This window comes from Otolemur garnettii, unplaced genomic scaffold (genome assembly GCF_000181295.1).
Source record: "Otolemur garnettii isolate 467f Iridium unplaced genomic scaffold, OtoGar3 scaffold00079, whole genome shotgun sequence".
Taxonomy (NCBI): Eukaryota; Metazoa; Chordata; class Mammalia; order Primates; family Galagidae; genus Otolemur; species Otolemur garnettii.
In genome coordinates, this window is record NW_003852474.1 from 2567939 (window position 1) to 2581583 (window position 13645).

Here is a 13645-nt window from a genome sequence, read left to right on the forward strand (position 1 = left end):
GAGGTAAAGAAGACAAAAAGATAAAGGGGTCACCTGTAGCCACGCACACTGCTCCACGGGAGTTTCTGGGACTGGGGTTCCATCTTCTCTCCTCCAGCCTGGCCTGTCCAGGCTTTTCCTAGCTAGACCATGTGGATTTTCCATTTATGACCCTCATCAAATGGGAAATGGCATAAAATGACTTTGGTGGCAGCGGAGAGAGAGTTTGGATTATAAAGTCACAGGGGTGACTCACAAAGTCGATTCACAAAGAATAACAGATTCCAGTGTGGTTTAAAATAAACATTCTGAGGAGCAAGTGAGGCATGAGGCTCTCCCATTTCAGAAATGCCAGGAAGAATCTCCTGTTTCAGGTAATTTAGGGAAAAGAAACACAATTCATTCAAAACCGGATTTTGCCAGGTTTGCACAGACTTGGGACATTTATACTTCTTTTAAAAGGATTTTAGAGTAGTTGACAGAGGGGGAAAGAGATGAAACTACAAGAGAAGGTAAACAGAGAAATCCACAAAAAAAGAATGAAATCAGAGACAAAAAGATCTCAAAGGAGAAGCAAGAAACAGACCTTTTCAGAGTCCACCTTAAATACAGTTTGCTTCTGAAACAGTCCAGCAACACTGACTGGCCCAAATAAACTGTGTTGAGTGGTTTCATTTCACTGGTCATTAAGCCACCAAACAGACCCTTTCTTAGTGAATTATCAGAGCCACAATGGAAACTTGTATCGAATGCTCCAAATAAGCTTTAACCAACCATGGGAAACTCAGACTCATGGAGTTGTTTGTGGATTTGGCTCAAAGTCAGACATGTTTTGAGGCTTTAAACACTGACTGTTTGCATCCATTAAAATAGGTTTGCAAAAAGGAGAGAGGGAAGAAATGGGATATGGAAACTCTGTCTCAAGACAGAGCCAAGCATTTTCCCTCCTAACCAGAGCATGGCAGGAGGGGGAAGGAAAGGAAAAGAGTTTGCCCTTTGGAAAGAGCTGAGCTTTTCCAGAGAATCTTCAACAGGCAAAGGAACGGAGTTTGAATCCTTCCTGCAAGATGGGAGGAAGTGTCAACCAGATCAGGTTCCTTATGTTTGCTAGAGGTTCTGGGTAGCTCCTTAGGTCTTCTGCATGTGTGTGCCCAGCACTCTGCCTACCTGCAGAATCACAGTGCACAGAGCTGCTCCTGCTTCTTCCAGGCAAACAGTGCCTCTAGAAAAAGTGAGGCCAGCTTTGTAAGCCACCACCTCAGGGTCTGGTAGTGTCATAGGCAGGCGTGCAGAGACCTGTCTCCTGAACCCAGAACCAGGAGGGGAGTGTGGTTTGATCCCTCCTGACCCCTTCCCGCCAACTCTTACAGTAGACACTTACTCACCTTCCAACCATGTGAGGCAATTAAGGATTACCTCTGAATCAAGGGCAAATCATCCACCAGTTTCCTGCTCTGGGTTTGAGTGGGAGGAACTGCTTGTGAGGAATCCTCTTTCTTAAATGGGACAAAATGCTCTAAAAATCTTAATGGTGGTGGTCAGTTAGGGTAAGGAATGTAGGAAGGTCTTACCACCCCACCCCACCCCCCAACACACACACACACACTCATATTTTCAAATGTTTCCTTTCTTCCTGGGGATGGTGAGGTCATCCTAGTCCCCCTGAGGAGGCTGCTGTGGGGAAGGAAGTTCCAGTTGCCCTTCTACTCCTCCGCAGGGCCCCCAACCCCTTGGCCTCCAGAAGGGACAACCCCACCACTGGACGGGGGTGCCCACCAGTACACTCTGCTCTTCCTCTCTGGGCTTCTAGAAGAATCGTATTTCAGCATCTGTATCACTCAGCCTATATACTGAAACTTTTTACCCTGCACAATCTTTCTACCTTGTGTTTCCCTAGCTGACAGAGCAATTCTTGCAACTAAGATCTGAGCTCCTGGGTCTATGTTTAGTCTGTCTCTATTCCTCTCTCCCTCCCCTAGAAACTGACATCGCCCAGGTTTCTGGTAAATTACTGAGTTCAGAGCCAGAATCCCTAAGGGGTATTTTTCCTCGGAGCATTATTGTCCACACCATCACCTGGAGGGCTTGTTAAAACAGGAGCTGGCCTGAGAATGTGCACTCCCAACGAGTTCCCAGAGGACCCTGAGGTTGCAACTCTGGGACCAGCCTTTGAGAACTACTCCTGGCTATGAAAAGGCTTTCCCTCTTTTTCCCCTTCCTAGCTGCTCCTCTCCCTAACCACCTCCCACCCCCACCCCTTAGGAGAGGGGAGCGAGAAGTTGTGGGCAGTATTGTCTGGTGAAGGAATAGCAGGGGAGTTGGGACAAGCAAAAGATGAACTTCAATAGCCTATCACAGTTACTGCTTGATCAGTTTTTGCAGGAAATGTTACTTCTCAATGTTTTTTCTACCATGAACTTTCCTTTTATCAGTAGCACGGTTTTTCTTTGAGGAAGACAATCTTTTTTTATCTTTAGAACAGGGCCTAAACCTTAATTCTTCTTCCTAATGGGAATTAAGTCCATTTCTTTCTTACGTGGGATTGATGCCCGCTTTGCTCCTGTATAAAAGTGAGTATTTACTGAGGGCCTTCTTAGCAGGAAGTACCATGCTAATAATGCTAAGTGCTTTTTATGCCTCAACTCAAAAGATGTTTGCCACAATTTTTCAAAGGATATGTTATTACCCCGTTTTACAGATAAAGAAATGGAATGTTAGGGAGGTTTCATGGTTACCTGAGGTCACAGAGCTAGTCATAGGTAGGACAGAGATCCAAATCCAGGCCTGACTTCAGAAATTAAGGCATACTGCCAAAGAAAGTGTTCAGTTTTCTATAATGAAGGATTTGTCACAAGTAATTCTGTGATGCCAAGTACTATGTGCCAAGTACTGTAGCTGGGTCCTGGGAATACAATGATGCAAAACTAGATAGAACTTTTTAAAATACACCTCCCCAGATTAGCTCATGAAAATCTGATTTTTGGCTCGGTGCCTGTGACTCAAGCAGCTAAGGCGCCAGCCACATACACCTAAGCTGGTGGGTTTGAATCCAGCCCGGGCCTGCCAAACAACGACGGCTGCAACCAAAAAATAGCTGGGAGTTGTGTCGGGCACCTGTAGTCCCAGTCACTTGGGAGGCAGAGGCAGGAGAATCACTTAGCCCAGGAGTTGGAGGTTGCTGTGAGCTGTGATGCCACAGCACTCTATCCAGGGTGATAGCATGAGGCTCTGTCCCAAAAAAAGAAAAGAAAATGTAATTTTTGATAGTTTGTCCTTTGATTGAATTGCTCACAGAAGCACGTCATTAAACCCAGAAATTGCATGTCCCCCATCTCCAGTTCTCAAAACCCTCCTTTGATTTTCTATTGGTCTCAGTTTAACAAATGTATTGTCCATTTTTCTTAAAGAAGCATGTGTTACTTTAAAAAAAAAAAAATGTTTCTTGGGGCGGTGACTGTGGCTCAAAGGAGTAGGGCACTAGCTCCATATATTGGAGGTGGTGGGTTCAAACCCGGTCCCAGCCAAAAACTGCAAAAAAAAAAGTTTCTTAGTTTTTTAAGGGACAACACATTTACAGAGCTCAAAATCGAGAGGAAACAAAAGGGTGTACAGTAAGAATTACCCTTTCCACCCTGGTCTCCCCAGAGGCTACAACTTGCACACATGTATATCGTCTTCCTGTTTTCCTTTCTTTATTCATGAACACAATTGTTGGTTACTACCTACAGAATGCCCCCCTACTTTTATTTATCTCAGTTAATACACCTTGGAAATCATGCCAGATCAGTGAATATAGTTATCTGATTCTTTTTAAGATCCATACGGTAAATAATTTTAACCGTACCCTACTATATTTGGGTAGGCCCCTGTTGATGAACATATAACATAGTCTGATAATCTGCTATTACAAATAATTCTACAATGACTGCTCTTGGATGTATATCATTTTACACATGAGCAAGTGTAGCTACAAAATAATTTCCTATAAGGGGAAATGCTGGGTTCAGAACAAATGGTATGTGCATTTGTGATTTAAAATTTTTTCCATTATGGCATTTTTCAAGCATTATAAAAGGAGAGAAACAAGTACTGAACCACCACGTATGCATCACCAAGCTTCAATGGTTACCAATAATCCATAGCTGATACCATTTCAGATATCTATTGGCCCAATCCAAATTATTTGGAAACCACCTCAGGCTTGATATTCTTTCACTAGTCAATACAGTATTTCCTCCCTGTTCCTGAAAAGTAGGTGCTAGGAAAAAAAAAGATTTTAAAAGGTGTGTATATAATCTATCACACCTAAAATAGTTTATTACTATCATTAATATTCTGCCAGGGTCTCATTGCCCAGATTGTCTCATAAAAGACATTTATTTTTCATAGTTTGTTCTTTGATCAGACTCCAAATAAGGTCTTCACTTTGCAATCGGATAAGGCTTTTAAAAATCTATTTGTTGTTCCTTCCATCTCCTTTTCCTCTTTGCAGTGTTGTAGCAACTGGGTTAAATTTGCTTTCAGAGTTTGAATTTTGCCACCTGTATTCCCATAGGGTCATTTAAAATATTCCTCTATCCCTTATGCCAAAAAGGAAACACAAAAGTCAATTGAAGAATTTCTTAATAATAAGGAAAATACAGCATATCTGTATGACTGAAGTAAAGCAGTTATTAAAACAAAAATAATAGAAATAATGTATCAATAAAACTAAAATAATGAATAGAACCTATAACTCAGAAAGCTAAAAACAGACAAAAGAAGATAATGGTAGTGGCTGAACTCTGGGGTTTAGGCCTGTAATCCTGGCACTCTGGGAGGCAGAGCTGGGAGGATCCCTTGAGCTCAAGAGTTTGAGACCAGCCTGAGCAAGAGCAAGGCCTGCTCTCTACTAAAAAAAGATAAATTAGCTGGACGTAGTGCATGCAGTTCTGGCTACCTGGGAGGCTGAGTCAAGAACCTAGGACTTTGAGGTTGCAGTGAGGTTTGATGATACTACTGCACTCAAGCCTGGGTGACAAAGAAGTTGAAGAAGATAAATTCAGAATTAATGAACATTCATGTTTCATTTTTTAAACTTGCTCTTACAAACAGAAGCTTAAGACACCATTTGAAAGGTAGGAGATCATCTTGTACTTTGCAACTACATAGACAACAAAATCTAGATAGCTGTCAGAGAGGACAGCCTGTCCTATACTGGTGGGGTGGCTGTCACTTAGTTTCTTTGGAGGGAAGCTTCATGGTTCCGCTCCTATCTGTGGCGAGTCTCAGCCCACTGAGAGTCACGCAAGTGCCTTGATGTGGGGTGAGGGGCAGTTCTGAACCTGTAGTGTACTTTTGCGGTTTGCCGTCTGCCAGGCTCCACATCACATCTCAGCTGGCATAATTACCTTTCACGTGGCCTTGAGCGAATCTCTCTGAGCTGAAATATCCTCTTCATAAAACTAAGGTAATAATCCTTATCTTAAAGGAGATCCCAGGTGGGGCTATTGTTCAGTAAAGTGTAGCTAATAAGATGCCTTCCTTGGGTGGCACCAGACGGGAAAACGGACCAGGAGAAAGCAATCAAATAGCTCTTCCCGCCTTCTCTGGAAAAGGTATTACTTTTGGTCCCCCTGAATGAATACTGCACTCTCACAATTTCTACAATGCCTTTATTGTCCACTTATCATCTTCCAGTGCGGTCTGTATGTGGACTGGCCACCTGCTCACGACGTTGTGGGACTCAGCGTGTGCCCTCTGTGCCACAGTGTTGATCAGTGCCATGTGTCCCTGCCCAGTGTCCCCCTCACTCGGGAGGGCACCAGGTTTGGGTGTGGGACTACAGACTAACTCTGCCCTAGAGTGTTGGGAGTAGGACCTCCCTTTAATACTCTCCTTAGTGGAACAAAGAACCATCACCGATTCTTTTTAGTTATCTCTGGGTTCATTTCGTGAAGGAAACGCGTCTGCAAGGTAAGGAGGAAAAAGGCCCACTGTGCAAACAAGCTCCAGGCGCACGTTTCCGGAGAGGTGGCCCCGCGCGCGCCTTCCGCCGCCCCCTGCTCGCCCTCCGGCTGCGGTCAGCCCCCAGTGTCCCGGCGCCGGGCAGGGAGTGCACACGCCCGTCCCTCCCCAGACGGCCCTGGTGGCAGCACCGGCGGCCCCATACCTTCGCCTGAAACTGGCCTCTGTGAGCTGAAGCTCCGGTGAGCACCGTGCGCCCCGCACCCGGGGGGAGGGAAGAAGGGCCTTAGCAAACAAAGGGTCGAGCGGGCGAGCGCCGCAGCCGGGGGCGGGGGGCACGGCGACCCGGAGGCCGGTGGGGCGCCCGCACCCGAGCCCCGCACCCCACATGCCCCACGCCGGGTGGCAGTGCGCCGAGCGCCCGGAGCCCTCCGAGGCGTGCGTCTCCTTATATGGTCAAATGACACGGCGGGGGTTCTGGAGGGCGGGAGCCGCGCCGGGCTCCACACTCGGCCGGCTGCGGAGCTGCCTCCACCAGCCGCCCGCGGCCGCCCGCTCGCCCCGTCCGGGAGACCCGGCGCGCTGCCCACGGTGAGTACCTGCACCCCGCGCAACGCAGGGGAGGGACCGAGGGCTCTCCGGGTCTCCCCGTGAGGGATCGGGGGAGGAGGAGCCGAGCCGCCGAGAGATATCAGGGAAGAGTGCGGCTGAACAGCTGGAGAGACCCGGAGGGCGGGGAGACGGCCAGAGAGGGAAGCTGGACGGGGTGGAGGGAGACGTCGGGGAGAGGGGCAGCCGGATCGTGGAGGGGGGAACCGGGAGAAGTTGGGCGGTGGGGAGACCCCAGGGAGTGGGGAACAGAACCACTGAGGAGATACCGTAGAGAGAGGAAGACCCCAGGGGCGCTGGAGACCAGAGGAACCCACCGACTCATGCTGGGAGGGAGGAAGGGGGAAATCTCCTGCTCACTAGCTGGGGGTTACCGCTGCGGGGAGGGTCTGGCCCCCCACAGGAGAGCCCGGGGTGAAGGCTGGCGTACCGTCCAAGCCCAGACGGCTACTAGGAGACAACCCTGGAGGTGACTGCTGTGCTCCCTCTTCCAGAGCCCGGCTCCTCAGCGAGTAGTGCTGGCCTGCTGGTCTGGAGAGGTGTCCAGGCTATTTCCCTTAGGTTAAAAAAAGTGGAGCTTGCCGTGTGGCTTCGCGCCTTAACTCGTGGAGAAAGTAAAAAGGCGATCCAACCACCAGGGTTTTTTTTTGGGGGGGGGGGCTTATTTTAAATGCAAAAGATTCTAATTTTTCTTCAGTTGCACTCGTTGTGAGATCTCAACATATCTGAAACTAAGGGAAGAAAACCTTAAGTGTTTTTTTTCCGATTTTAAGTAAAGAACCAAGCATATTTACTTTTAGAGCCCTAGTGGGTTTTGATTGGAACTAGCCTCACCCATTTTGATAAAATGTCTGCGAATGGGGCTTACTTCTTGCAGACATTTGGAAGGTAATGAATCACAATTCAGAACACAGCTCCAAACAGGTCTGATGTTGTTGGTGCTAACTCTGCTAGTGAGTGCTGGATAATAATATACTAGAGACAACGCTTTGTGGTATCCTGAACATACATGACTTAGACCAAAAAAAATTTTTGTGGCAAGTGGTAGGAATTCCTATTCTAATAATTCAGTGTCAGTACAACCAACCTGTAGAAGAATGTTTCATTGTGCAATTATATAAAAGTTTTTACATGTTTTTCAGATTTCGCTTACCCCCAATTTTAACGTCATCAATTAATATATAGAAAGGCGCTTTCACAGTGTTTATTATTCTGCTGTGCTTTAAATGCATTTACATGGCAGCATATTGATAAGGGCTAACTTTGGGCTTACAGCACATGGGACACTGGTCTGAGCACTTAGGGTCAGTCTTATTGTAGACATGTCATGGGCGAGGTGTGACAGGCTTGGAGATGCTCATGGAGTATATCTAGGCTGCTTATCAAATTCACACCTGGGTCCCTCAATCTGGGTCACCTTCACCGACTCACCTCCCTCTTGGTGCCTCCGTTTCTCCAAGTGGGAAACAGGCCAGTTATTACCTTTATTGCAAGGTTATTACAAAGCTCACATATTATTAGCAGTGTATACATATTTGATGGCCTCATTTTTACAAGGAATTGAAGCATGGAGAGATCAAAGTAATTTCTGCTCAAGATATCCCCACTTATAAATGGTGGTCCTGAGATCTGACCCCTGACCCCTTGAAAGCCTGCTTTCTAACCCTATAACTCTACTGGGGCACACTGGCATATTTCAATGAGGCCTCTATGCTGTGGATTTTGACTCAAGGTTGCTTGTTAAATCACTTTCAGTACTGAAAGTTATTTAAATTGTAGACAAAAACACCCAGTAGGATATTGAAAAAAACGAAACTAGGTATGAGGAGGCCTTGTGTTCTATTCCTGACCTGCACCAAGAGCCAGTTACCCAGCCTCTGTGATGGGCTGTCTCATTTGTCAGCAAGAGGGCTGCTAAGCTTCTGTCTGACTCAGGTGCTGTGAAGTACAAAGTTCCCGGAGTTTGAATGAACAACAATGTTAGACGTTGGATACTGCTTCTAGTTTTTTTTTTTTTTTTTTTGGCTGGGGCTGGGTTTGAACCCACCACCTCCGGCATATGGGGCCGGTGCCCTACTCCTTTGAGCCACAGGCGCCGCCCTGCTGTGTAGTTTTGTAATGAACATTTTATCAAAGCTTCATTTATCGCATATCCATTTCAAGTGGCATTATAGTGATAAGCCAGTTCCTCTTCCTCCCCCCCCCCCCGACTGAGAGCTGAGTCTTCTAGGAGACAAGGCTGGCATTTTGACTTTTGGCTGGGTCAAGTGAATTTCTTCTTTGGTCTTGAATTGTGGATTTCAACTTTAGAGCCTGTGATGGTTAGTTCTATGTGTCAGTTTGGCCAGGCAGTGTCTGGACATTTGGTCAAACATTACTGTGTGTGTGTCTGAGAGTGTTTCTGAGTAAAGCAGGCTTCCCTCCCTAAGATGGGCCCCTGTTCCATCAGTTGAAGACCTCAGTAGAACACAGGCTAAGTAAGAGGGGACTCCTGCCTGACTGCACAGCTGGGTTTTTGGTTCTTTGGACTAAGGCTGAAACATCCGCTGTTCTTGAGTATGTCAAGACTTTTAAACTGGCACTCACACCACACTGCCAGCTCTCCTGGGTCTCTAGTCTGCCAACTGTAGATCTTGGGACTTTTCGTCTTCCATAATTTTTGTGAGCCAAGTCTTTGTAATGAGTCTCTTGATGTGCATATGTATCTCTTATTGGTTGTTTCTCTGGAAAACCCCAAGAACTTTGACTTAAAAATGCTCCCCACCCAGCTCAATTCTCTTTTTGTGTAAGATTCAATTGCTACTTTGCTCCTGGGAGTCTCCCTGTGTGGAAAGGCCATGAGAGGTCTGAGGTAGCGTCTGGTCTCCCAGCACCAGGCTAGTTCTTGTAGGCGATCTCAGGCCTGCTCTGAACTTGGATATCATGTGCTGTCACACCCATCCCCAGGCTTTGTCATCCATTTACTGTCCTGATTTAGTCTTTGGCAATAAAAGAAGAAGCTGCTCTGTATTTACAGGTAAGTAGAGTAAATGTCAGCATGTCCTTGAGTCCTGTCCGTGTGGAGGTTGTCAGTCTGAAAGGAAATGGACCTGTCTGTGTTTGATGTTACAGCCTTTGGACTCAGTAAGAAAGAGGTGGTCAGTGAAGGAAAGTAAAGGAGGTTTGCAAAGCCTGTCTGACAGAATCCTGATGCTGGAGAAATGCCACAAAGGAGCAGGACAGAAATGAGGAAGCCGGTTGCTCATGGAAGTTGCTGGATGCCAGAGAAAAAGGCTGGGTGCTGGGGGTTAAGAGGATGGACAGCCAGGAGTGTAAGGCAGCAAGCTGCACTTTGGACCTGGGAGGAGACCCGTGTGATGCATGAGAGCAGGTGGCTTTTGTTTTGTAGGTGCAGAAACAGAAAGCATCTCTAACTGGCTCAGCCTTCCTAGGAAGGCAGTGGTGGGGCTGTGAGTGTCCCTTGTCCCCACACTGTTGTGATTTGTGGCCTTTGGAGCCTTGCCATTCCAGCTTGCCTGACTAGGGTTTTCTTATATCCCTAGAAGTGACATGTTTTGAGAGTACTGACAAGATAGGATCTTAAAGGCGATTTGGATTCTTTGGAGCTAGGACTGGAGCTCCTTCAGTGCTGGTGGATTTTAGCTTAGCTTCCCAGGGCTAAGAGAGTCCATGGAAGACAGCGGTTACTCCATGCGTTCTCGGCAGCTGGACTAAAGCCCAAAGGACTAAAGCCCAAAGGACATCAGACAGGTCTGACTCTTCTTGAATTCATGGCGTTCAGGTCAGAAATTTGACTTTATTATTTCCCGTTTCTTTTTTAAATTCAGTGTTCAAAGGATAATTCAGAAGAAAGCAGGTACCATACTCAAGCATTGTCTCACAGAAAATTATTACAAATCAAAACTTTTTTTTTTTTTTAGTTTTTGGAAGGTACCAGTTTATGTAGCAAATTATTATATACCCCTAACACCTGCCTGTGGATGTACTCAATAGAGGCTCATTAAATTAATCCACAACTATATCATACAGTGGTAAGTGTAGTCAGTCTTACGTTTTATAATCTAAAATAGTTCACAATTCAGCAATCTGTAATCTAAAAATAGGGCTGGGTATGGTGGCTCATGTCTGTAATCCTAGCACTCTGGGAGGCCAAGGCGAGAGGATTGCTTCAGTTCAGGTCTTCAAGACCAGCCCAAGCAAAGCAAGACCCCTGTCTCTACTAAAAATGAAAAAAATTAGCCAGACCCTGTGGCTGACACCTGTAGTCCCAGGCTGAGGCAAGAGGATGGATTAAGCCCAGGAGTTTGAGGTTGCTGTGAACTAGGCTGATGACGCCGCACTCTAGCCTGGGTGACATTAAGACACTCTCAAAAAAAAAAAAAAATCTAAAAATCATTTCAAGTGGATCCTAGATACATTATAGTATTTTATTTTATGATTTTTTTTTTTTTTTAGCAGTTTCTGGCCAGGGCTGGGTTTGAACCCACTACCCCTTGCATATGGGCCAACGCCCTACTCCTTGGGCCACAGGTGCTGCCTCTTAAAAAAAAATTTTTTTTTTTCAGTTTTTGGCTGGGGCTGGGTTTGAACCCACCACCTCCAGCATATGGGACCAGCGCCCTACTCCTTTGTGCCACAGGCGCTGCTCCCATTATAGTATTTTGAAAGTGGTGGATCCTCATGTGTTGGCCAGGCTGGAGTGCTGTGGCTGTGCACAGGTGTGATAACGGCACAGGGCAGCCTTGAACTCCTGGGCCCAAGTGATCCTGCTGCCTCCGCCTCCTCAGTATCTGGGACTACAGGTGCCAGCCACCGCTCCTGGCTCCATTATTATGTTTTTAAAAACTGTCACTTGCCTTGATGTTCCTCTTCCTTTCACCAGAATTTCTGTTTAAAAGAAACAACTTAGTCTAATGAGAAGAGCCTGGGGGTGAGCCCTGTCTATATATAGTTACTTCCGTCCAGAGGAAGACACACGTGGGTAGGGTGTTCTCTGGCCACATTTCTGACAGTCCTATACCTCTGGACAGAGGCACAGCCTTGTCAGTGTAGTGCATGCAAGGCCTTGTGCTGGTACCCGGAGCCTGTGCTGGGAATCTGCATGTTCTTCCCAGAGTGAGAAATTCTCCTGGGCAGCTTTTTGTTTCTGGACCCAGCCAGGCAGTGTTCCTGGTAGGGTCCTATGGGCTTAGAGTGGAAGTAACAGTTTATCTGGAAAGAGGGGCCAGGACAGGGATGGAAGCTTGCAGGATCTGTTACATGAGAAATTTTAATGGTGTCAGATGCCAAACCACATTACATTTTGGGTTTGCTATGCAGAGTGGATTGTTCACATAATATGTTCTCCATTTCCGTGCTTGGGTTTTACCCACATTTGTACTCCTGGATGTTTGTGTTCATCCACCGTCCATTCATGTGTTCATTCATTCACGAAGCCCTGACCCTGTGCGTGTTATCTGCTGGTGAGGTCTCAGTGACACATAGCACCTACCTTCCCAGTGCTTAGGTGGGGTCACGAAAGCATTGCATTTGTATAATATGTTTTTAAAAAGGGTTTGCATATGACAGACCAGTTTTCCTCATTGCCTCTGAAAAACTTTGTTTGATTGTTGATTAGCAGTGGAATTTCCTACGCATTGGTGGCATTTAAAGATGGGCATGGCTTTATCCCAGGCCTGATTTACTAAAGTTGCTGCTGTTTGTGTTTCAGAAAGGGCTTGGGGACCATCACATTCTTTTTAGGAAATGATTGTATTAGAGGAGTCTCCTAAAGTAGGGCTGATCCAGATGAGCATCTGGGGGGCTGGAGGTGGAGGATAACAGGGCCCCTTTGGGTTCAGATCAAAGTAGGTAGTCGAATAAAAGGGGCATCGAATGGATGCTTAGGGGAGACTTCTGTGGCAAATCTGGCCTCTTTAGGCCTTGTCTGGAGGGATGGGCCAAGCTCCTGGAACCTGGAGGCCTGCATCAGCCTGCCAAGGAAGGCCGTCTTCTAGGCCTGCTCCTCCCTTGGTTCTCTAGAAATCTTTCTGGTTTAAAAAAAAAAAAAATTCCTGAGCACCCAGCTCAGTGTCCTCGCCTTTCTTCTGCCTCATTTTTCTCCTCCTCCTTTCTTCTTTTTTCCCCTCATTTTTTAGACTCAAACTTTGTTTTATAATTTTTAAACCTGAGATTAAATCATTATTTATAAACTGATGGACTCTTAAAATTATCAGTTGTCGTAACCATGGAGCCCTGTGTATCCTTGTGCTCTGGGCTCCCCAAATCTTTATTCTTTACATCTGACTCAAAGCTGGGCTGACAGAGGCTCAGAGATCTTAGCCTTCTCTGGGCCATCTCCAGGCTGCCAGCTGCACCTGGTACCTGCCTCACCCAGCCCAGTTCACCTAAGCTCTAGCTTTTTCAAATACCCTGGTGGTTCAGAGCCGAAGGCAGAGTGACATCAGAGAATGATTTAACCCTGGTAAAGAATGAGCACTACAGGACACTTTAATTAGAGTTGATTCAATGTAATAATGAGTCAGCAGTGGTCACACCTTATGTTCAGGTGTCTGCCTGCATGCTGCTGCCTAATCCTCTTGGCATTCCTGTGTACCAGCCGATGGGTGGGAATTCCTGGTAGCCTGTCAGGAGGGATGCAGAGTTCTGAGAGGGTGAGCAGATTGTATACACTAGTATACACTAGCCCCACTTGTCCTTCTAGGACCCAAGTGTCCCACTTTTATTTGAAAGAATGATTCAGAAGTGAACTCTGACACCTGGGGAGCAACTTTAGGAGTCACTCGCATGGGTTTTGCCTCTCCCAGTCTTGCATAGCAAAGGCAGGCTTCCGTACAGTGGACTTGCAGTGGGGCCATCTGTGTGCCCCTTGGCACTGTGCAGACTGAAGGGGACACATGGGCAATGCCCACTCCCTGCAGGGCACATCCACCGCCAGGAACGAGGTGCCAGGTCTCCCTTGCCTGGCTGTAGACCAGGTCTTCTGTCTTCCTGGGCTATGTCTCCTTACCCCACTCTGCCTCTTATCTCCTTCCTGGCTTTGCTCACTTTGCCCATTGACCAGGCTGGATCACGTAGCTGACCCATTCCTGACTCAGGTGTGTCTCCAGCA

The 13645-nt window shown here is 46.7% G+C and overlaps 1 protein-coding gene across 2 annotated transcripts in view; it reads left to right on the forward strand.

Moving 5' to 3' along the window:
• Positions 1 to 13645, forward strand: part of FHL2 (four and a half LIM domains 2) — a 72482-nt gene that overhangs the window by 28462 nt on the left and 30375 nt on the right. The window contains exon 1 of one of the 2 annotated variants that reach the window (XM_023515790.1): positions 6438 to 6516. The exons of the other annotated variant lie outside the window; for it this stretch is intronic. The gene's annotated coding sequence lies outside the window, so the exon portion shown is untranslated. Of the gene's footprint in view, positions 1 to 6437; positions 6517 to 13645 lie in introns of those variants that run through there. 2 annotated transcript variants of the gene reach the window in all.